Below are 23044 nucleotides of genomic sequence, written 5' to 3'. Positions count from 1 at the left end.
GAGCAAACCACCCTCCCCCTCTGAAACCATGTGACAAAAATCTGCACACATAGGTAATTTTCCTCTCTTTCCCTCCTTTCTTTTACAATCATCATCCCAGGACTGTTCCTCAAATACTCTCTGAAGCTGAAACAATTGTGGCTTAATAGCCAAAGAACTCAGATGTCAAAATCCTTCCTAAAGCAGAGTTACAAGCAAGAGAAGAAAAAACTCTCAAAGAAGCCAAGGAATGGTTACATCCAATGCCATTCTGCTTTAAGAAATTCCTCCTCAGAATGCTTCAATTATACTGTACAGCAGTCAGGGATGTTCTATAAACCCAAGACCAGCTATTTAAACCAAGCCCCTGCCCCCACCTGCACCCAACACACTGCACAGGGTGACCCCCAAAAGGCACCAGAGCCTACCAGAGCACCCATGCCAGCAACCAAGAAGGCCCTGGATAATGAACAGGGCTAGAAAATGCTGTCACAGGAAATACTGGTCACACATAAGAAGGGGCTTTTGGCTATTACAGCTGCTTGAACAGCTGTACTCTTTCTCTTACAAGAAAAATTTCTAGCTCAGAAAGTCTGACGAGCCTTCAGCAGCTGGGAAGATACACAAAGGAAAAGATCACTCCATAACTGCCCAGTTTCTTAATTACTTCCATGACGTTTCCAATAACAGACAGTCTTAAAAACAGTAAAAGAGCTAGATGAATCTTTGCTCTCACTCTGTATAGCCATCCACAAGTGGATCAGATGGAAATGCCACAGAAAACCACATTCAGACTACAGTGGTATAATAGTCTGAATGAGATTCTCCTTTCACACTGCTTTTACACACCTGAACTTCACTTATGTCAATACAGCTCACTCCTGGCTGACACCAGTGCATGAGGTAATCAAAACCAGGCCATTAGTTTCTGCTTTGCAGTGACACTAACTTAAAGACAGGTTTAAATATACAATAAATCAATGGGACAAGTGCAGCCTAATAATGGTCTTGACAAGATCTGGCACAGACTCCAAATGTTTTGGAGATTTTCTTTTTCACATCTCAATAATTTCTCAAAAGGCCACAACTGCAAGAACAGGCCCAGTGAATCATAATAGTAAGTTTGCTAGTGCCTGTGGTCTCTGCACAGTCCATTAGACTTCCATAGGAAAAAGAAAAAGGAAAAACTGTGCAAGGAATAGATAGCCAACTGCATGTGAAAAAAGAAAAATACAAAAGCAGATTAAAAACAGTGGAACAAAAAGGCAGTCTATACAGTTTGATAGAGTTATTTGCATTTAACAAACAGTACAGTTCAGCAAACATCACCATGCTTAATACTTCCATATCACAAAATGAAATTACGTGCATCATGAGAGCCTCGCCTTCTTACAAGCTGCCCCACCTTTTAAACACACCATAAAAACTTGCTACACAGAAAGTGTCTTCAATACAGCAGAAAATTAAATTAGAGCATACGCAAAAATCCTTATATCCTTATGGCAGCTTCTAAAGCTGGCAGAGTTCATCGTTATTCCTACAGTGTCCTGAGACTTTGTAAAAGCTGGTAATAACATGAAAGATTAAAACTGCAATTTGTCCCACATGACTGAGTCAGCAATGTAATTATTTCAAGGCCAGTTTTAAATAACATAGGTAGTTCCATTCACTCATCCATCTCCTTTAAAAAACAAATGGCTTACAAAATCAATCCTATTAAGACCTTTGATTTCCATTCTTTTAGTTACACACTTCATTATGCAAAATAGGTCATACCACGACCTGATGCAAACAAACATTGCTCCAAATAGTAAACAAGGATGTGGGCTTTATGAGGTTTTTGTAGATTAATCATGAGGTAATTTTGGACAGGTCTGTAAAAGGCAGGTCACGGTTAATATTTTAAATGACATTTTCATCATTTCCAGTCGGGTCTACTGTACATCACCAAACTCTAGAGGCACAGAACAATGCTAAGCCACAGATTTCCTAAGTCATGACTCGTCACAGCCTCAGTCTCCTTAACTGTGATATTTAAAAACGTAGAGCTGCTTTACCTGCATTCACATCTCTGAGATTTTAGGCATCAGTAAAATATTTTTCTTAGCATGTGTCTACAGGTAAAAACTTTCTGCAGCACACTTCCAAACATATTATCCACAGAAAAATGTAGCAAGCTTACTTAATACTGAGGTTACCTTGGATTTATACAAAAGAGGTAACATTTATGTTTTATGAACACTGGAAAACAAAAATTAGATTGCATTCTTTTTCTACAAGAAATATATTTTCCTACAATCAAATTACTGTTGCTAAAATAACCTGTAGCTGCTGTGTAGTATGCTTACACATCAACAGGGACCTCTTCAGAACTAACTTAGCGTCAGAGTCAGTTATCTTTCAGCATTATGCCGAAAAGCTCCTAAAGCTAAAATGTATCACCGCAAATACTTTATGTTAGCACAAGCCTGCTGAAAGAAGTCATTCTGTTTTGCCTTGTGTTTAAACAAGTGTTCTTCCAGTTAGACAATGAACCCTGTTGAATTCTTTCAATTTAATTAGGAAAGTTTTAATTTATTTAGTTCAATTAAGGTCAAGTGGTCCATCAAGACAATAAAAATTTTTTAAAAAAGCAGAACCTACAGAGAACGACAGAGGAATGAGACTGCAGAGACCAAAGAGAGCACCATATATAACCACACTTAAGTACACAGAAGTTTGTTAGATACAGGATTGGAGAAAAATACTCCCTATGCACATAACACAATACACAAGAAATAAAACTCTTGTGCTGTAACCTGGCAGATAAGCTAGACATGAAAACCCACCCAAGGATAAAGAAAATAAAGCACTGAACTGCAAAAGGCTGCAAAGGCAGTGCAACTGCCATCACAGGAGAATAGAACTAAACACAAATCTGCAAATAATGGCAGAGGTGGGAATTCCTTGACAAAGATGAAGATAGCATTGGACCTCAATGTTACTTTTAGCCATTTTTAAAGATCTTAAAAGACCATTCAAAGTAAAAATTCAGGCCCCACATTTAAAACAATCAGCAGAGATACAAAGTTGTGTGCTCAAGAAAATATCTGTTTTTTCTTAACTATGACTAAGACAATTACCCTTTAAGTTTCATGGAAGCACTATAAAGCTTGACCTAACCATATGAACACCTAGACAGAACTAGATGAAAAAAATGGGACATTCATTCCTCCAATTTTGACTTTTCAAGTAAAAACGTGCAAGTCAGAAAGGCACTGAAGTGTATCATCAAAACCTCTTCCACACAGCCTGAATTCACTTCTGTCATGATGTACACCACCTCTCATGGTTCTCCATCTCAGGACACAGTGCACCATGGAGTGCATATGGGGAGTTTAACTGCGGAGGAAGAGATCTGAGGCTGGCTGCAGTTCCTATGAGGGACCACAAGAAGATAGTCTGAAAGAAACGTGTCATGAAAATGATTTCAGGAGAGTAGCAAAGGCAGACAACAGAGGAATCCTACATCCACTGGCCTATAAAAGGAAAAACTTTTTAGTTATGTCGAAACTCCTTTCCTGTGAGTAAATTTGCGTGGGAGAACCAAATTCTGTTTACAATCAGGCTTAATAGAAACTCTCCAACCAGATTTGACTAGCTTTTAAAGATTAGAGGAACCATAAGTATCACCTACTTTGACATCTGCAAGCTTATACTACAACAAGGTTTTAGGTTTCTTTAAGATTACTTCCAATTTATTTCCACTTATTTTTATATTTTCCAATATAATTCAATTTATTTCAAGGCAAGGGAGGTTAGTAGAAATCAAGAGGGAAGAGACCTGGGAGAAGATATTGTTTGTTAAACATACATCACAATCATATAAATGAGATTTCTTCTTTTCAGAAGCTTACTCATTTATTAAAAACAAAACAAACTAAAACTAAAGATGAAGGAAAAAAAATTCAGGTCATATATCTGAAGCAGAGTCTCCACAATATTAACTGTGAAACAGGAGAAAACCAGAAAATATTATTCAAGTGAAAGTATTAATGATTACAAAACAGGCTATCAAAGACTTTGAACAGAGACCACTTAATCCCCACTTGGCATTTGTCCCTGGATGAATCCACAAATCCAAATGTTGGAAAAAACCCAAATGATGTCACTCCTGTGCACAATGATGCAGAATTCCAATTCTCTGAATGGTGAACATGTGCTCATTAACCTTTTTTTTAACATCTCCATCCAAGGAACTAGTTTTCACTGGGCTAGCAAGAAAATTTTCTTCTTCCAAAGGCCAGTTTCCCCCACAGATGAAGAAAAATGCCTGCCTGCCTGCCTGCCTGCTTGCTGGCCTGCCTGCCTGCTTGCTGGCCTGTATGGAAGTAGTAAGCAAAACTATTCACATATTAAAATTCAGATGTCCAAAAGTAACAAAAGTAAGAAAAGGAAGCAGGTAGATTCATTTATTCCCCATCCTGCTCTTCAATATGAAAACACTAATGAAAAATAACTAACAGGATTTTTATTGCCTAAATTTTAGCAGTTCTTAGGTAACCATATTGAAAAGGCAGGGTGAAGCTAAATGGACTTGCTTAGTGCTGCTAGGCTCCTTCAGAAGTAAGGCTACTTTAAGTAGTTATGATTTTAGCAGAAATGCATCTTTTCCACTTGCTTAAAAGCTACGAACTGTCTGGAAATGCAAACTACTTATAAAAGGACACTGAATTTAGGGGCAACAGTAATCATGGAAATCACTGTTGCAAGAACAGTCACAAAATCATCAGAGCTATGAGAGCACTCTGCGCGCTTCAAGGACCCATGGTCTCCTCCCCTCCCTCCACTGGCTCTTTCTGCCTTATTCAAGGACATTAACTCCAGGAGGAACTCTTCTCTCTCCCTCTTGTTCCTTGCCTGTCTGCTGGCTGCAAGAACCTTGAGTCTGCAAGAAACTGCTGACCTACCTAATACCTGAGCAGGACGGTGGTGTGTGTATGTGTATCTGAGTGTGTGTTTTCCTCACAAATTCCATCTCTATCTCTCTAATGTACAAATAAATCGTTACCGCATACAAATATAGTTTGGCCAGTTATGTATTACGGGCTAAAACTCTGGCTAACATCTGTGACTGCAGCATTAGTTCTGATAAATATTCGCATGTAAACAGGACAGACAGTTACAGAACTTGTATCAGAACTATTATAGAGTTATGTAGAACTATTTTACCATTATTTTAATTTCATTCTAAAACATAAAAATTTTAGTTTGGAGATGTAAAACCTATTATTAAGAAGGAGCACCTTACAACATATGCAATACATTAACACATTCGAAGTATTTTCAAGTCAAAAGTGAGCTGACTATCTGACTGCAGAGAATCATAGAATCATTTAGGTTGGAAAAGACCTAAAGACTCAGAATGATTTATTGTGTTGCACTGTTCCAAGTCCTAAAATTAAATGCAATTAATTATATTGATAACAGCATTATACTATTAAATGGTGTAACATGAAGTTCTGGTAGGATATATTCCCAATTCATATGAGCTGTTCCATTTGTTGACAAATTATTTGCATTGGAAACAGATCCCCTCCAACTAAAGTAAAGGCATGGAAAAAGTTTACGTAAAGCAGTACATATCCCTTTTAATTGTCTTATCTTTCAGGTTTTCCTAATGACTCACTGCTAAATGGAGATACTTTCAGCTGGTGAAATCTGGTTGACAAGAACATCTTTAAAGTACACCACTTTCACAAAAAAAATCTTGAAATATTCTGCCACCTCCAAAACTCTTTGCTAAAAATGTAACTTAGAAAAAAAATCAAAACCTTTTATCTGCCTGAAAATCAGCAAAATTTTGTCTTGAAGTCTAAAATTCACTCTCTATTTCCAGTTTTCAAGGAATGTTCCACCTTTAACCAAATATAAAGGATTCTGAGATGCAAATTAAATATTCTCTTCCAATAAGAATTGATTTTTAACAGAAAAAATGTCAGTGGAAAATTTCAGTCTACTCTGCCACTGACATTAGTGGATCCAAGGTAATACAGATTGCACTAGAGGACCGAGAGACATATTCCAAGTGTTTTCTTAGTTATTTGGCACTTGGTTTGCAAGAGTTATTGTTTTCAAAATTTTCAGAATTTCTAAAACTGCAGACTTGCTCTTGGAAACCACCCTTACCTGAGTCAGTGGCACAGTTCATATAGGACAAGAGCATGCTAGGGAGGCACAGGAATATTTAATTTGGTAGTCCACTGTTTTTCTATTGCAAGAAGTAATGGTACAATATGAAACTAGAAGAGCCATATTTTCCTATATGCAGAACAAGATAACCTTCATGCTATCTGTTCAGTGTGGCTCGCTTCCAAGGCCTTGGAAACATATAAACAAATCCACTTATCTATATTTGATTAGTAGGCTTGGTGTACCTCATCCTGTTCAGTTTTACAAAAAAGCCTCACAATGCAAACAGCTAAAAATGCATTGTTACAGATTCTTAATTGGATTTTAATTCACCACTGCTTTCAAGGAGAAATATAGCTTTCTCCTTCTCTGTGAGTCAACTAGTCAAAAAGTTATTCTGGCAATTTTGTGCGATCCTTGCCTTCATTTAATACTGATCTTTAATGAATGGAAGTTTCCTTGACACCTCCTCCGTGAGACTAAGGAAAAGGATGAATAGCGAGGAAAAACAGGCTATTGCAATGGTAGTGCAGGTCTGGCATGGCCCTCTGGAGGTCACAGGCTCTTCCAAGGGGCACATATCCAGGCTGCGGCTCATCTGTGTCATGCCTTCCCCCAGTGCAACAGGTATGGCTACGTCATCGTTTCTGTCTGGCAAAATAAGGCATTAAAGCAAGGGGTAGTCTGGGACACAAAAGAATAAACCCACAATACAGAGGCATAGCAGAAGGAGAGCATGAGAAAGAAGTCAAATTAGACTGACACATGATACACAATAAATCTGATAGTGACTAACGAGACAAATTGGACAAGATTTCCAGTAAGCTACCCTATACCTTGCTAATCTGCCCCTGTGGTGATTCAACTTACCGATTGTGGGGAAAAACAGGAAAGCGCAGTGGCAATTACATAAGAAATGCAGGCAATTATTTATCAGCAATTTTTTGTTTTTGTTTTCTCTTATAAACAATAAATCAATTCAGATTGAAAACTCTTGGCCTGACCTGGTTAGATCTTTGTCTGGCAAAAGCTCCAAAGTCTTCAAACTTAGTTTCAGTCAGTTTCTTGACATAGACATCCTGGCAATTCTGCATGGGTAAGTCATGGATAGCAGAATTAATTATGGGTTTGCATCAGGTTAAACTTAAACTGATTAAATCTGCTTTTTTTAACATGAGAAATAAAACTAAATATATATTACTCCCTCCTTACATTTAGAACTATACGTTCATATATACTTACACTGCATGACAGCATATCATTTGTCAATGAACAGAAACAGGAGGAAATGAGAGATCTGTTTGAAGTAGCACATATATCCCGTGGTATAAAGAAACCACAAGAAAAGCTTGCGGGGTAACGCTCTTTAGTGCATTCATTTCTGCTACTTTCTTTACAGTTCTAGTCCACCACAAGATAAGAGGAAAAGGGTGGGGAGAGGTGTCTCACAGGGAGCCAAATACTCCTCCTCCATTTCAGCAGCAGTGAACTTAGGTTTCCAAGAGCTGGCAAACCAGGATTCTGCAAACTGAGAATGAGATTTATTGCCCTAAATCTCATTTGCTACTTAATCCATTCACAGAAATACATCTGCTCTTTGTACTTGAGACACTGACTTTTAAATTTCTTTTTTTGATGTCATAAAAGGTGACAATTTAGTATAAAGAAGATTGAAATTTAATTTTCAGTCTTTCGGGTGTAACAGTTCCCTTTTGAGTTGAACAGTACTCAAGTCCATAGTGATAAACTTGGGGACCAGATACCTGAGTCCTTGGAACATCCCACAACCAGCCAATAAACTTTTACTCATGCATCAGAATAATTCACATATTCTAAAAAGAAAAGTGAAACTAGCTTGAAAACTACTGATGAAAACCAATATGAAACTAGAAGAGTCATATTTTCCTTGCAACTAAGTAAATTGCAACTAAGAAAATAGAAGAGTATGTTAAATTAGTCGAAGTTTCCAGAGGGATTTCACCATTCTCTCAATTGCGACACTACCCAATTTTCACTACATGTAGTCCTAATCTGTTCTATTGGTGTATATTAAGAAATCTATTATCCTGATAGCAGCAAGTTTCTTTTATAACTGTCATTTAGAGTCATCATAGGCCTTTAGGATCAAGAAAGAGAAAACTAAATCATGTACCACACAAGTACTACAGCAGTGCGAGAGTGACACCAGACTATTGCAGGGGGACACAGGAATCATTTTTACAACCATCAGGAGCAGCAATGCCTTCATCTTCATCAAGTATTTGGTGGGCCTGAAGGCAGTCACCAGTCACAAACTCAAGTATCTTCCCCGTATCTGCTGGGAAGTGAAAACCAGTGGGGCAGCTCCTGAGGTAATCAGACCATAAAGGGATTTCTCTGTGACAGCGACTGTCAGCCTCAGCAAGAAGTTACATAAGGCACGCAGAACGGCAAACACAGCCACCATCAGTCAACAGCACTTTTAGGCACCACCTTTACGAAACATTCCCTGTGTGGGAGGAGTCACGACAGCTCGCACCCTCCGCACTCAGCTGTCGCTCCCCACGCCAGCCCTCGCCCCCCGTCGGTGCCGGTGCTGCTCCGAGGAGGAAGCACGGCAGAGTTGGATGCGGCGCCGTGCGGGCGTTCGCGCTGGCAGCAGGCGATGCGGGGGCAGCACCAGCCTGTTCGGCAGCCACCCCGGTTCATCCAGATACCTTCCTTGCTGCCTTCCAGCCCGAGAGCGAGCTGAGGGAGAGTTAAGGGCAGGGCCTGGGCAGCGACCAATGCCCCCTAGGCTCTCCATGCCCGCCCCTCCGTTCCTGCCACCCTCCCGAGCAGCCTCAGCTCTGCTGCGCTCCCGGGGCCGGCAACGGGACAGGACGTGTCCCGTGCCGGCTGCCCTGAGCCTGCCCAGCCCCTGCCCAGCCCCGCCGGGGCGATGTGCCCTTGCGGGCACCCCGCGCTGGAAGCGAAGCTTGCGACAGAGCTCGGCACTTTTGGGACACCGGGGCTCTGCAGAGGAGGGTGAAACAGCAACCGCGAGTGCCTTCCCGGCGGCAGCTGCGTCGGGAGAACGGTCCGGCTGTGCATGCACCTCCCCGTCTTCCTGCCCCGACTCCTCTGTCCCGCGGTGCCGCCCCCAGACTCACCCGCCACCGCCTCCCGGAGGCGCCCGCCCGGTGCGCTCGACGGGCCGGCTCTCCTCGGGCTGGAAGTGAGACCGCGGAAAAGCTGAAACCACTTCTCTAACTTTGTTTTGAGCACGGGTGACATAATTGGGCGAGGCGGGCTGCGCCCGGGGGCGGGCCGGCCGTCCCGGCCTTTCCCTCCCCCTCCCTACCTGCAGCCAGAGCGCGGTTGCCCCGCCCGGCCTCACCTCACCTTGGACTAGAGAGACTCGCCCTCGGCGAGACCAGAGAGCCAAGGGAACTTGAGGAGCCTCAGTCTTCCCTGGTCCCTCTTGCAGTCAGGACTACATGTACGACGGATCTCCAGAGTAAGGGTGTGGGTAACCTAAAGGGAACAGGGCAGGAGAGTTTGGAAGGGCGCAGGAACGCTCATCGACAGCAAGATCTTAAGGTGGCGACCAGTCCAAATGGACCATGTAGGATCTTCCCCATCTTGTCATCTCAGACTATCCGACTTCTATTTACAGAAGGTGGTGATGGGGAGACAGAATTAGTTCACATTCGATTCAAAGATTTCACTTAGCCTAAAGTATGTTTTGAAAAGTACCTGCTTCTAGGATCAGGTTTTCTGAGTAGTCCCTCCAGGAAGAGAAAAAACTTCAACATAATTCTCATCACTGTACCATCCCAACTGCAAAATAGTTCTTAGGGCATGGTGTCTGAAGAAGGCTTCACCTGCTTCTTGATCAGGTGATCTGGTTGCAGACACATCTAAGACCTCAACTGCAGTGGTCTGTTCTTGGGTCCTTACCCATATTGTCCACAGGTTCAATAACCGTTCCAAAGTAAAGCTCCATTCACCCAAGGCACTCCTTTTCACAGTAAACAAGAGCTTCTACTTGCCTTTCCAACCCATCTTTCCTGAACAGCCTGTAATCCTTCAGGCTTATCTCCTTAAAGTAAGCTACAATACTAGAGCATTGGTAAAAAAGCAAATCTTGCAGCTATAAAGGGGAATGTGAAGACAACCTGCAGGTAGTCTGCCAAATACAGGCACACATGTATGCCTGGTAGAACTACTTACAAAGCACTACAAGTAATTGCTTAAAACAGTTATTAAACATCGAGTTGATTATGTGAGTTTAACTGGGATAGCTTCTGCAATAGGAAACATTTCTTCACATATTATTATGATTCATAGACTGTAGACTTATACAAGTTTCCACAAGGCAAGCTTGAGTGTGGATTTACAGTACATTAAAATGCCACTCGACAGTTACTGCTCACATTCATGCTCAGTAAAAAGGAGTAAATATTTGAAACTTGCTTACCACAGCAGCTGCCTTATATGTACTCTGGGCTAATATAGGCACACAGGTAGTTATCATAAAATCATCAGCATGTTGAATAGCTATAATACTCTGCACATACTGACTTAACTCGGGCTAACTTTTATATATTTAACCTTTTGCTATGTGAGTAAAATAGCGGGTAAAAGATGGAATTACATTTCTTTTAAATGTGTGGACAGTCTTCCAAGATTCTTTCAGAGAAATGAAGGCACACTGTCAGCCACAAGGTACTAGACACAGTTCAGAAGCTTGTGGAGAAACTGAAGACAGCATATAGAAAGTTTCATAACAGCAGGGGATTTGCCACATGCATGGGGAAAAAAGCTCGCTGAAGTAGCATTTGCAGACTTAGTGGTAGCATTAATGTATTAAGGCCCCAGGGAATTTATCTGAAAACTGAGGATTGCTTAGGTATCTTGTTGCAACGACTCATTCAATTTTCTTCCTTATCATTTAGTATGAGGCAGTTTGGACTTTCAAGTTTCTATAAGAAAGTTTTGGGGCCTACTAAGCAATAGTAGAAGAGCTGGTCAATGAAGTTTTCTAGGTCTTGTCTAGACAGCTAATGCGGTTTTTACATATATCTGTGGATACTTTGGAGTATAGCCTTACAGAACCAGCTAGAAATAGGCTATCGCTCTCTGTTTTTGTTCTCTCTCATAGCAAAAAGCCATGGATTCTATTGCACTCCTGTACTGCTGTGATTTCATTCAGCAGTTTCTGATCATATACCTTCATATGCATTCCATTTCGTAGCTGATGATGGCAGAGACAGAGAGGCTGATAGACTTCAGCAGCCAGAGTTTGTTCTTTATGAATAGCCAGAATCAAATCCATTACCATAGCTCTCTCCTGAAGTAAGTGGATTGAAAAGCAGTAAACTCATATACTGTGATGTCGGAGACTATGGCGCTAACTGCAAAGGGAAAAATTAGCCCAAGAATAAAGGTTGGGCATGAATCTACTTCTTAACACAGGCCTAAATTACAGTGCTAAATGGAATACTTTAAAGGATTAAACCCTTTTATCTGGGTCCAAAATTGTCTTCTATAAAATTTAGGCATAAACTCACTTGATTTTCTTCAAGGACTAAAAGCAGGAGATTTTGAAAAACACTGGGGTGCAAAACATATTGTCTGGAGCTAGGATCCTTCTGACTGCTACGTTTAATGTACAATGAGTTAGAAACTGGATGACAGTTTCTACCACTGGGTTATACAAATGCCAGAACTACAAACAGAAACATGGTAGGCAGAAGACAGCTTGCAGCACTTAAGTCAGGAAATGCCAAGTGCAATATAAAAATAAAACCACCGCCCTTTAAATAAAACAGGCTGTATTTCAGAGTTTATTTAGGGTGATGTGTGTTTATTTCAGTCTGGAAAGCCATCATACTGCTGGGATGCAAGGGGTCATTTCCTTCTGCATTTAGGCTGTTAGAGGCCTGTTTTGTCTTTCCACACTAATGCAGCTTTTAATTGCCTATGAAATTGCACCACCCTGAGGGAACTTCATAGTAACATTCAAAATCGTGCTTGCTTTCTTTATGCTCAAGGATCAGAGGAAAAGCTACAGAAACTGGAATCATATATTTATGAAATTTACAGATTTACAGTAAATTTTACCAGAAATTTACATTAAAATGCAAATTGTATTAAGTGACAGCTAGGAAACTGGAGGTCTTCTATCTTTTCCAGCTCTGAAGTCATCTGACTTGCCAGAGTAAAGGAAATACACATTGACTTCATGCTCATGTCACCTACAGTGCAGTATGATTGTGCTACACTGCAACAAAAAAAAAAAAGGCAAGACTTTTCTAAAAATCAGTGTTTAATTAATTTGGCTGTCATCTATTCCAACCCTTGCTCATAGCAGAGTCAGCTAGAAGCAGGTTGTTCAGAGCCTTCTCCAACTGGATTTTGAAAATCTCCAAAGATGGAGACTCCGCAACCTCAACGGGCAACCTGTTCTAGTTCTTGGCCATGTACATAGTAAAAACATTGTTTTGTTATATTTAGGTGGAATTTCCTGTATTTTAATTTGTGCACATTGCCTCTTGTCCTTTCACTTTGCAGTACTAAGAAGAGACTAGCTTTGTCTTCTTTATATTCTCCAACCATTTATATACATTCATAAAATTACTCCACAAGCCTTCTTTTCTTGAGGCTAAACAGTCACCGTTCTCTCTGTCTCTCCTCAGATGTTTCAACCTCTTAATCATTTTAGTGGCTGTTCTCTGGATTCACTCAAATACATCCATGTCTCATACTGGGGAACCCAGAACTGCATAAAACACTCCAGATATGGTCGAGTACTGAGTAGAAGGGAGGAATTGTCTTCCTCAAACCTGCCAGAAATACTCCTTCGCATTGCAAGTTGCTTGCAATGACACTGGCCAGCTCCCTCCCTCACTTCTCAGGGATGCATCCCATCAGGTTCCATAGACTTAGAATCATAGAATATCTCAAGTTGAAAGGGACCCATAAGGATCATCAAGTCCAAATCCCGGCTCCCCACAGGACTACCTAAAAAACTAAACCATGCAATTAAGAGCATCATTCAGATGCTCCTTGACGGAGCTCTGACAGGCTCGGTGCCATGAGCAGTTCCTTTGGAAGCCCGTTTCAGTGACTGACCACCTTCTCAATGAAGAACCTTTTCCTAATGTTTAATCTGAACTTACCCTGGTGCAGCTTCATTGCATTTCCTTGTTGCTGGTCACCAGAGGGTAGATCAGCTCCTCCCTCTCCTCAGCTTGCATTCAGGAAGTTGTAGACTGTGGTGAGGTCACCTCTCAGTCTTCTCTAAGCCGAACAAACCAAGGTGACCTCAGCCAATTCCTCCTAAGTCTTGCCTTTGAGACCTTTCACCATCTTGGTCACCCTCTTCTGGACACGCTCCAATAGCTTTATGTTCTCCTTATATTGTGGTGCCCAAAACTGCACACAGGACTCAAGATGAGGCCGTACCAGAACAGAGCAGAGCGGGACAATCACCTCCCTCGACTGGCTGCCGATGCTGTGCCTGATGCACCCCAGGATACAGTTGGCCCTCCTGGCTGCCAGTACACACTGCTGGTTCATATTTGACTTGCCAGGGTCCCCCAGGTCCCTTTCCACAATGCTGCTCCCCAGTCTCTCATCCCTCAATGTGTATGAATAACCAGGATTACTGTGTCCCAGATGGAGAATCCAGCACTAGGTCTAAATAAATTTCATACAGTTGGTGATTGCCCAGCTTTCCAATCTACCCAGATCTCTCTGCAGGGCCTCTTTACCCTCAAGGGAGTCCACAGCTCCTTGTAGTTTAGTATCACTGACAAACTTACTTATTGTACATTTGATTCCCATGTCCAGATAGTTTATAAAAACTATTGAAGAGCACTGTCTGTGAAATTGAGCCCTGGGAAACCCCAGGGCTGCCAGACTGATGTTACCCCATTTACCCAACGTGTAATGGACTTGTCTAGCTGTGTGCTGGGTAGTTGATTCAGAAGGATACTGTGAGAATAGTATCAAAAGTTTGGTAAAATCTCAAAACTCCACATTTACTGGCTTCCCTTGATCAACTAGATGGCTGACCTTTTCATGAAATGAAATTAAGTTGGTTAAGCAGGACTTTCCCCTTGTAAACATGTACTGACTATAATCAATGACTGCATTGTCTCTCGGAATAACCTTCTCCATAATTTTACCAGGCACTGAAGTGAGATTGGCAGGCCTGTAATTACCAGGGTCTTCCTGCCTACCCTTTTTGAAATATTGCCAGCTTCCAGTTGACTGGGACCTCTCCAGACTCCCAAGACCATTGAAAAATAATACAAAGGGGGCCTCTGATGACATTGGTCAGCTCCTTCAGTATCCTTGGACAAATCCCATCAGGCCCCATAGATTTATGTGCATACAGCTGGAACAGCCACTCTTGAACAAGTTCAGGGGCAGCTGAGAGTTTTATCAGTCATGGTCTTCCAACACAGAGCTCCTGGGGTCCCAGGGCCCATCATTGGTGTTAAAGACAGAGACAAAGACGGCATTAAATGCCTCTGCTTTGTCTATATCCTTATTTGCAAGGCAACTGACCCTGTCAACCAACAGACCAGTGTTATCTCTGTTAACTGCTTTTGCTGTTAACATACTTTTAAAAGCCTTTTTTTGTTGTCCTTCGCAGTGCAGGCCGGCTTGAACTCAAGTCAAGCTTTGACTGCATGAATTTTCTCCCTGCAGTGCCAAACAGGATCTCTGTAGTCCTCCTGTGTCACCTCTTCTTGCTTCCAGTGCCTGTACACTTTTGCCTAAATTCTGTAAGAAGAACCCTGCCCAGCCAAGGCAGCTGTCTCCCCTGCTTGCTCGACTTCCCTCACTTTGGAATTCCTTGCTCCTGTGCTCTTAAGAGAAGGCTCTTAAAATTGACCAGCATTCATGGACCCCAGTACTTTCAAAAGCAGATTCCCAGGGGTCCATACTAACTAGCTCCTTCAGCAGCCCAAAGTCTGCTCTTCCCATACCCAGGGCCAAAGTTTTACTGGTGCTTTTTCTCCTATCACCAATGATTTGAAACTCAGCTACTTCCTGGTCACTGTGATCAAGACAGCCACTGATCACCACTCATGAAACACTCACTGTTCACAAACAGCAAAGCTAGGAGGGCACCTATCCTAGTCATCTCCCTTAGTACCTGTACCAAGAAGTTATCTTCAATGTGCTTCAGTAATTTCCTGGAACTGTTTGTGTTCACTGTATGATACTAACCAGATGACATCTGGGGAAGTTAAAATCACCCAAAAGGACAAGAGCAGCTGATCTAGAGATATCCCTCAATTCCTTATAGAATAATTCATCATTGTTGCTGTCTTGGCTGGGTGGTCAATAGTAGACTCCCACAACGACATTTGCTTTAGTTGCTTTCCCCTTCATCCTTACTCAGAGGCCACCAACCATGTCATCACCAACCATGAGCACTGCACAATCCAACCCCTCCCTTGCATACAGCGCTACCCCTGCCTCACCTGCCCTGCCTGTACCTCCTGCAGAGCCGACAAATGTCCATCACAACACGCCAGCCACAAGTCCCTACACCAGCCACCTGATCCAGTTCTACTGAGAAAAAGTGCTCACTGTGCCAGACCTTGCCTCTTGTCTCAGAAACTTGGGAATCCTGATGGCAGATCTTACCATTGAGGCATTGAGTATCTCAGCCTTTTCCCTGTCCTTTGTCACCAGGTCACCTGTTCCATTCAGTAACAGGCCCATTGCTTCCCTAATTGTTTTGGGTTTGGTTTGTTTGTTACTATATACCTCTAGATGCCCATTTGATGCCCCTCAAATCCCTCACTGCATTTAGTTTTTGGCTTTCCTCACCCTGTCTGTGCACACTCAAGACGCTTAATTCTTCCCAGGTCACCTTCCCACACTGCCACTTCTTGTGTGCTTCCTTTGGATGTCTGAGTTCAGTCAGAAGTTCCTTATTCATCCATGAAGGCATCTTGCCACTTTTGCATGACTTTCTGGATGCTGGGATGGACCATTCTTTAGCATAATGTGTAATAAATTACAAAACAAAAAACCCCAAACCAAACTGAAAAACAAGAACAAAAATTCTTTCCTTCCATATAGCATTACGCATTAAAAATGTTTTCCTTAAATCATAGGTAGCTCAGCATTGGCACATGAATAAAATGACACTTTTTCCAATAAGACAGCATCAGCTCAGCAATCAAACATGAATGAACAGGTGTTTTTGTGTATACCAAGAGCTTACAAAGCAAGGAAACTTAAGATCTACATTGCTTATTTGCTTATTGCCCTGTCCCTCAGAAAACAGTATCCACTCTTCCCAGTTGCAGCTCAGGACTTTCTACCTCTTGTGGCTTTAAAGGAGTCCAAATTAGCTATCTAATATACAGTGACCTATTTCTTCCCCCTTAATACTGAACATAGAGTCTTTGTGCATGCTCATGTCTATCATGCTCTTCCAATCCCTTTCCCTCAGGGCTAAGCAAACCCATTTCTGAAATATTAAAAACCACAACATTCCCAGGGGAACATTCAAATCAGTTCTTCATGTTGATTTTTTTTTCCTATCACATTTTACAGCCGCACTCTTCATATTTCTCAAACTGAAAAGAATTAGCATTTAATTTTTATTTTACAAGAAAAACACCATTTTAGAATGTTTCCCTGTGAGGATGTGGAGCCAGCAGTACAGTAGATGGACTTCTCTCTCAGTCTGTGCTATGGTACAATTCTAATTTTACTCAATATTCCACAGTTTGCTGAATCATAAACCAATCTTAAAAGCAATACTGTCATTAAAAATCTTGATCTTCTCTACTAAGGGAAAAGTATACTGGATCAAATCCAACATTAATTATATACCGCCTTACCAATTCCCCCACAGTTATTCTGCGGTGGTAAATTGTGTATTTTTGTCCACAGGCTGTCCATCTGTGATGAAGCACTACATAGATTCCAGCCCAGAAACAGTTGAAGTGCACTGATAGCTAGAAGCTCTGTTAGTCACATCTCTTCCACTCAGACCTTTCAGTTTAATGAACAGTTATTATAAAGAGAATTGTATTGTCTTCCTGAATGCAGTTCTCATAAATAGTGTTGAATTCTGTTCAATGAAGGATTCTGTGCATCAAAGGAAAACTTTCAGAATTTCACCACTTTATGAGCAAGCTTGATAGAAACCTGTTTTTTACAAAGAAACAGAGCAGGTTTATATTCTGACATTGGAAATCAGACATATTTATCACCACAGCAGCTAAAGGCCAAGAAAAATGGAGATATATAGCAATAACTAATACATGCACACAACAGAAAACAGTTCCTTTCCAGAAATCAGTTGCTTCATAGAGCAGACAATTTAGAGCAATATCAGTTTCCTCTGATTTGTTAACATAAAACTTAGCATTTTTGCTCTTTTTGTCACACAAGAGTGATTGATTAAGTACAGTAAATTTGATACCACACACTTGCCATGGAAGAAATGCAAAGACAAGATGTATGCAATGTCAGTGGTGGGGGGACATTTCAGGAAGCCCCAGGAGAAGCCAGCCAGTTATGTTTACAGGAGACAGCAATATTTGCTATCCCCATGCTCCTTACAACAGCACTCAGAAGAGGTGCTGTAGTTATGTCTCTCATTTCTGACAGTTCTGTGTCATTTGTGTACCACTTCAGTAAGTCTGCTCTCATCACAAAGTGCCAAAAGACATGAAAATTTGACTGCAGGTCCCCTGACTCTCCATCCAATACTCTGTGCCACTGGGAATACATAAATATTGCCAAACATTCAGGAAGGTAATCAGCATGAAAACTGAGTTTACAATTTTTAAAGGACAAATTTAAAGCAGTAATATTTTTGTTCTCTCCATTTCTTGCATCCACTCCCTAGCTGCAGTGTACATGCACACACATGCACCATTTCACTTATGTAACCATTTTTCTCCCATTGATCTTTCTTTCCCCCCCCCCCAGTACTTCCATCTGTTGTCCTTGTCTTATCCCATTGCTTTGGGTCATATTTCTTATACTCAAAATAAAACTCAAAATTGTTTAAAAAATCAGTCTGGAGCTGCTATTAAGTCACTCTCATATACATCCAGTTACTAGCTGATACAGCTTTGTCAGGGACACAGTATTCTCAAGAGCTGTGTTAAAACAAAATCTGTGATGAAAGTATTTGTGTCAGCCAGTCCTTTTATAGAAACAAGTCTTTTAAAAGTAATCCCCCTAGTTAATACATAGATAATAACACAGTGTATCCAATATCCAATCATCCTTTGAAAGCCTAATTTGCAGCCACTGTTCTCAGTTGGGATTACTTTCTTGGACAACTTTCACCAGCTCAAAGGTAGATAATGACTAGAAAAAAAATTAAATATACTAGCTACTTGATCACCACTAGGTCTGTAACCAAATACATCACGTAATACAGTAAACTGCAATAGCATATTCCCACTCCAAATTATTTTTTAACAACAATCTAAATCTTTCATCTGTTTCACTTTATGACAACTTGAATGCAAGCAAAGCATGGGAACAGAAAGAGGGACATGAGCAGGCTAAGGCCTTATGTTGCCTTAAATTGTTCATGAAACTAGGACATGAGTCAGATACCACCTGTATTAGTTTACATATTACATTGATTTATTAGTCAAAGGGGAGAAAACCATATCAGTGGAGAACCTGAGCAAAGAGAAGAAATATTTAAGGTTGTTCCTTTTGGTATCAATATGATTTCATTCCCTTTAACTTAAATTTGGCATTTATTGGCTGGAAGACTGAAACAGGAAATGGATCTAACTGCTCTTGGCTTCAGATAGGAAACATAATGTCATTCCCACTACCTGCCTTTGTGATAAGGGCACTCTCAGCACATGGACTAAGCAGCTTCCTCAAATGCTAATACATTTATCCTTTCTTGTTCATCTTTTATCCCTCTTAGAAAAAAAAATGCTTTTCTAGGAAGGAAAATACTGAAACAAACAAACAAACAAAAAACACAAAAAACCCCCCAAACCAACCAACCCAACAAAAACAAACAAAACCCCAAACAAACAAAAAATAAAACAAAACCCCACCTCAAAACAAACAAAACCCATAAAAGACATTCTAAGGCAATAGGCATACAAAATATCAATACGGACATTAATGGCATTTCTAGTTAACGTCAATAGTTGAGAAGAGCATAGCTTCAGACTTGTTTCTAGCAGTGGAGTTGCAATCCCTTTTGCAAAAGACTCTAAAAGTAGTAGCAGTAAATTAATCTTCAAATGTCTGCAAATAAGTGTGCAAACATCCAGGACCAGGTGGTTTGCCATCCTTAACATGCCAGTAGTATCAAACTCTTAACAGCTCAAAGCATACAAGGAAGAGAAACTCATTTTATGGTATTCCATGGAACTGATACCGTCATAATAGGTAGAATTTATTTTCTTTATCCTTTCCCCATACTTACACCGTCTCTTCATTACACTGCAATTTTTCTCTTGCTTATTGCAAATACTCTCCTATTTCTGTACATCCAAGTGGGCCCTTAAAAATTAAAAAATCCAATCCAAAGAACTTGCAAGCTTCCAGTCTTTATGTTCCCTTTGGCTGTCTCTTGTCCAGGGATCAGGATGAAAACTGTGCAAACAATCCTAAGTACATTCATTACCACAGGAATGAAATGTGACCTGTTCAACTAAGTCCCCAGGTTAGGACAAATGTGGGACCGGAATTGCAGGACATGTATGGCGCAGTTATCTGTAGGAGTATGTGGAAGGAGAGTGTCTACTCCTTTAAGGGAATCTGGTCAAGGACCTTTTCAAATGCAACACGGACAATAAGAAAAGGAGGAAACATGAACAAGAAAGGGGATACAAATCTGACTGATGGCATAAGGGAGGCTGTGATGAGAACCAAACCTGGTCAGTCACATCAGTTGATAAGGGCACGCGAGAGTGTGAAGTTTATTCCAGCAAGGTTATCTGACTGGGGACCCAGGAGTGAGAAAACTAAGGGAAAAGGGGGGAAAGCAGAAACAAAATACACTGAGACATAGACTTGTCAAAACAAACACAGAAACAACAACAAAAAACTAACCTCACCATTCACACTAACTGATGGATTATCAAGAAACCACAGGTGCCACTTCCAGGAAGATCAGCCTGGACTTTGGAACTGATATCAGGGGACCGGACTGTGAGGGGTGGAGGAATTGATGGAGCTGTACACACACATCGGGTGGGGGATGCAGAGGGGAAGGGGGAGCCAAGGAGAACAAAGAGGGCAGGCAGAAAGAGGTGTAAGAGGGGCCAGTGGGCTGGTCAATGCACTTGTCTGGCCAAGCCCCGTGCCTGCCCAATGCAATCTGGTCTTGCTTCTTCTACCTTCTTATGAAATCTTTTCTTAAGAATCTCTCTGTCCCCTGTGAACATGCTGCAAGCACTCAATGCCAGCAACTTGTCGAGCCACTGTGTGCATGAGGGGAATTTAGTGCCAGCTCCTGGGGTGAGACCAGTGATGCCAGTGACCAGAGTGAGTGGAGTCCCCATGTCAGCTACTGGAGCTAGCAGGGGTCTTGAACTTCCCCAGCCACTGGGGTAGGAACAGCATCTGTTCCCAAAACCAGCTGTCGGGGACACAGCATGAGTGAGACAAGCAAGGAGCTCAGCACCGCTGGAGCGGGACCATGGGTCACTGTGTGCCTGGTGCCAGCTGTGGGGGGAGTCTGCGTCTGCCCCAGTTTTGGTGTGCCTGGGTGGGGTGTTTGCATATTCACCAGCACTTTAAGCTGGACTAACCAGCGACTTTGGGAGGCCAAGGATCTGGGCCAGGGTCCCCCAGTCCATTTGCTATGAAATATATGTATTTTGCAAAAACATCCATATTTGACCTTCAGCATGGTTTGCTGACATAGGCTTTTCTATGAAAAAATCATGTCAATGACTGCATCTGTCTCAGTTTAAAAAAAAGCAAACAAAAAACCAAAACCAGCCAAGCAGTCACATTCTTATTTTGCCTGCTCAAAGATTATGCCTCTAAACACCCCCACTGATTCTGGGGGGTTGTGGCACAGAGAAAAGCAAGAGAAGCATGGGAGAAGCAAATATATTACAAAGTATTTCATCTGTCAGTCCTCATAGGTTTTTGGTGACTTGTGAAGAGTAGATGGCTACACTAGAACAGACCTGTGCTGTTCTGAGAGCCTGCTGTTTTAGACAGTGCCTAAAAATAATAATAGTTACAACACTGATGGACATTTAGGTCAAAGGAATTTTAAGAGTGACGTATTCATCTTCCTGAAACTAATTTCCCTATATGGATGGCACAAACTCACTTAGAGCCTTCCTGCTATGATCTTGTGTGCTTATAATGGGTTTAAAAAGGATGCAAGTTGTCCTTAAACCACCTGAACTGGCATTCAGTGTACTCCTGGAATTTAAGTCACCAAGTTCATACAAATGGGCCCTGTAAATGAACTGGATTGCAGACTGTCCCAAACTACTCTGTTCAGCAATAATTGCGTACACACCCATTCTAAAAATCAAAGCTGGCCCAGGAGGCCACTATGAGCTGATATCATTTCTATATCATACTTAAGTGCTGTGCTCATGTGAAAACCTTCTGCCATAAGAATAATTCAGTAAGAAAGCTTTACCTTGGATCAAGACACATAAGAGAATGACATGCACTCTTGCACAGGTATAAAAAACAAAATAGAGCATAAAGTTTCACTATATGAAATAGTAACAGAAAATAGCGGGTATCCTTCCCCAGAATCAGAACAAAATCCCTTTTTGTTTCTTTAATACTCCATAGGCCAAGAAATTATTTTCCTCCTTTCCTCTCTCACTGATTCTTTTATTAAGTCCAACTATCTCCTGTATTGGTTACTTGTACAGTTCTGGACTTTGCAATAATAATTTATCTCCCCTTGCCAGAAAAAGGATGGTTACTTTACAGACAGTTTCAATAACATAATTCAGCAGCACAAAAATAGACACCAAAAAGCACAACACTGCACTGAAAGAAAAGCTAAAACTTCAATTGTGCAGTGATTTGGTAAGATTAAGATTCTGCCATTCAATTTGAATTAAGTAGCAAACAAGACATCACCACATAAACAATTGGAAAAGTCTCTAAGATCAGTATAGATTATGGTATTTTGTGTCCATGAGACGCTAAAAAAGAAACTTCAGTTTTCTTAACTAAAAAGGTCAGTTCAGATCTAAGAAGAAAAAAAGACCAAATCAAAGGAACAACAGCACGTTATTTTTTAGTTTCACAAAATGTATGCTCTGTAGAATACTGTATCAGAATACAAAGGACTCAGTAATTCACAAATTCCCTGTGTGATCTGCTATTCTTTTATACAGCGTGGGGAACAAAGTGCCTTTTGCACAGCTAGTGTAGTAGTGAATCAAACACAAATCATACCTACAACAGTAGAACCTAGAGTTCCCAACTGGGATCAGAAATCATACTTCCTAAAATAAAGGAAAATGCATTTTAGCCCTAAATGGTTAAGGGATAGAAGCAAAAGGAAAACTTGCCATGAAATTACAGATACAAACAGACATACAGCTTGTGTAAGATAACTGACAGGCATCAATAACAGCACTAAGGAGATATTTGTGTCCTCAATTATGATGCCAGATATGTAGTCATATTCTGCTTCCAGTTCCATCGGTTTAATATGACTTCAAGCAGACGTGGTCATCCCAGAAGTTGCAGTGCCTTTTAAATACAACAGATTTGCAACGGAGCCTTTGATCCAATACGTCAATTAACAATTCTATAATAGACCAATACAGATCATTCTATATCTGCCACAAATACATACTATTTCTACAGGGAATTGTTACAGGTCATAGTCAAAGAAAAAGCCTCAAAAGGCTTCAGCTTTGTTCATTAGTGCTACTAAGGTCCTTTAACAAAG

At 41.1% G+C, this 23044-nt stretch overlaps 1 protein-coding gene across 2 annotated transcripts in view; it reads right to left on the bottom strand.

The window, feature by feature from the left end:
* Positions 1 to 9386, bottom strand: part of CRACR2A (calcium release activated channel regulator 2A) — a 54537-nt gene extending 45151 nt beyond the window's left edge. For both annotated transcript variants that reach the window (XR_003533331.1, XM_027677687.1), the window contains exon 1: positions 9282 to 9386. The gene's annotated coding sequence lies outside the window, so the exon portion shown is untranslated. The remainder of the gene's footprint in view (positions 1 to 9281) is intronic.
* Between the last annotated feature and the right edge of the window lie 13658 nt (positions 9387 to 23044).

The sequence above is a fragment of the Neopelma chrysocephalum genome, unplaced genomic scaffold (genome assembly GCF_003984885.1).
Source record: "Neopelma chrysocephalum unplaced genomic scaffold, ASM398488v2 Primary Assembly neopelma1_43, whole genome shotgun sequence".
Classification (NCBI taxonomy): Eukaryota; Metazoa; Chordata; class Aves; order Passeriformes; family Pipridae; genus Neopelma; species Neopelma chrysocephalum.
The sequence above is the reverse complement of the archived record's forward strand: the minus strand, read 5'-3'. Positions and strand labels throughout refer to the sequence as shown.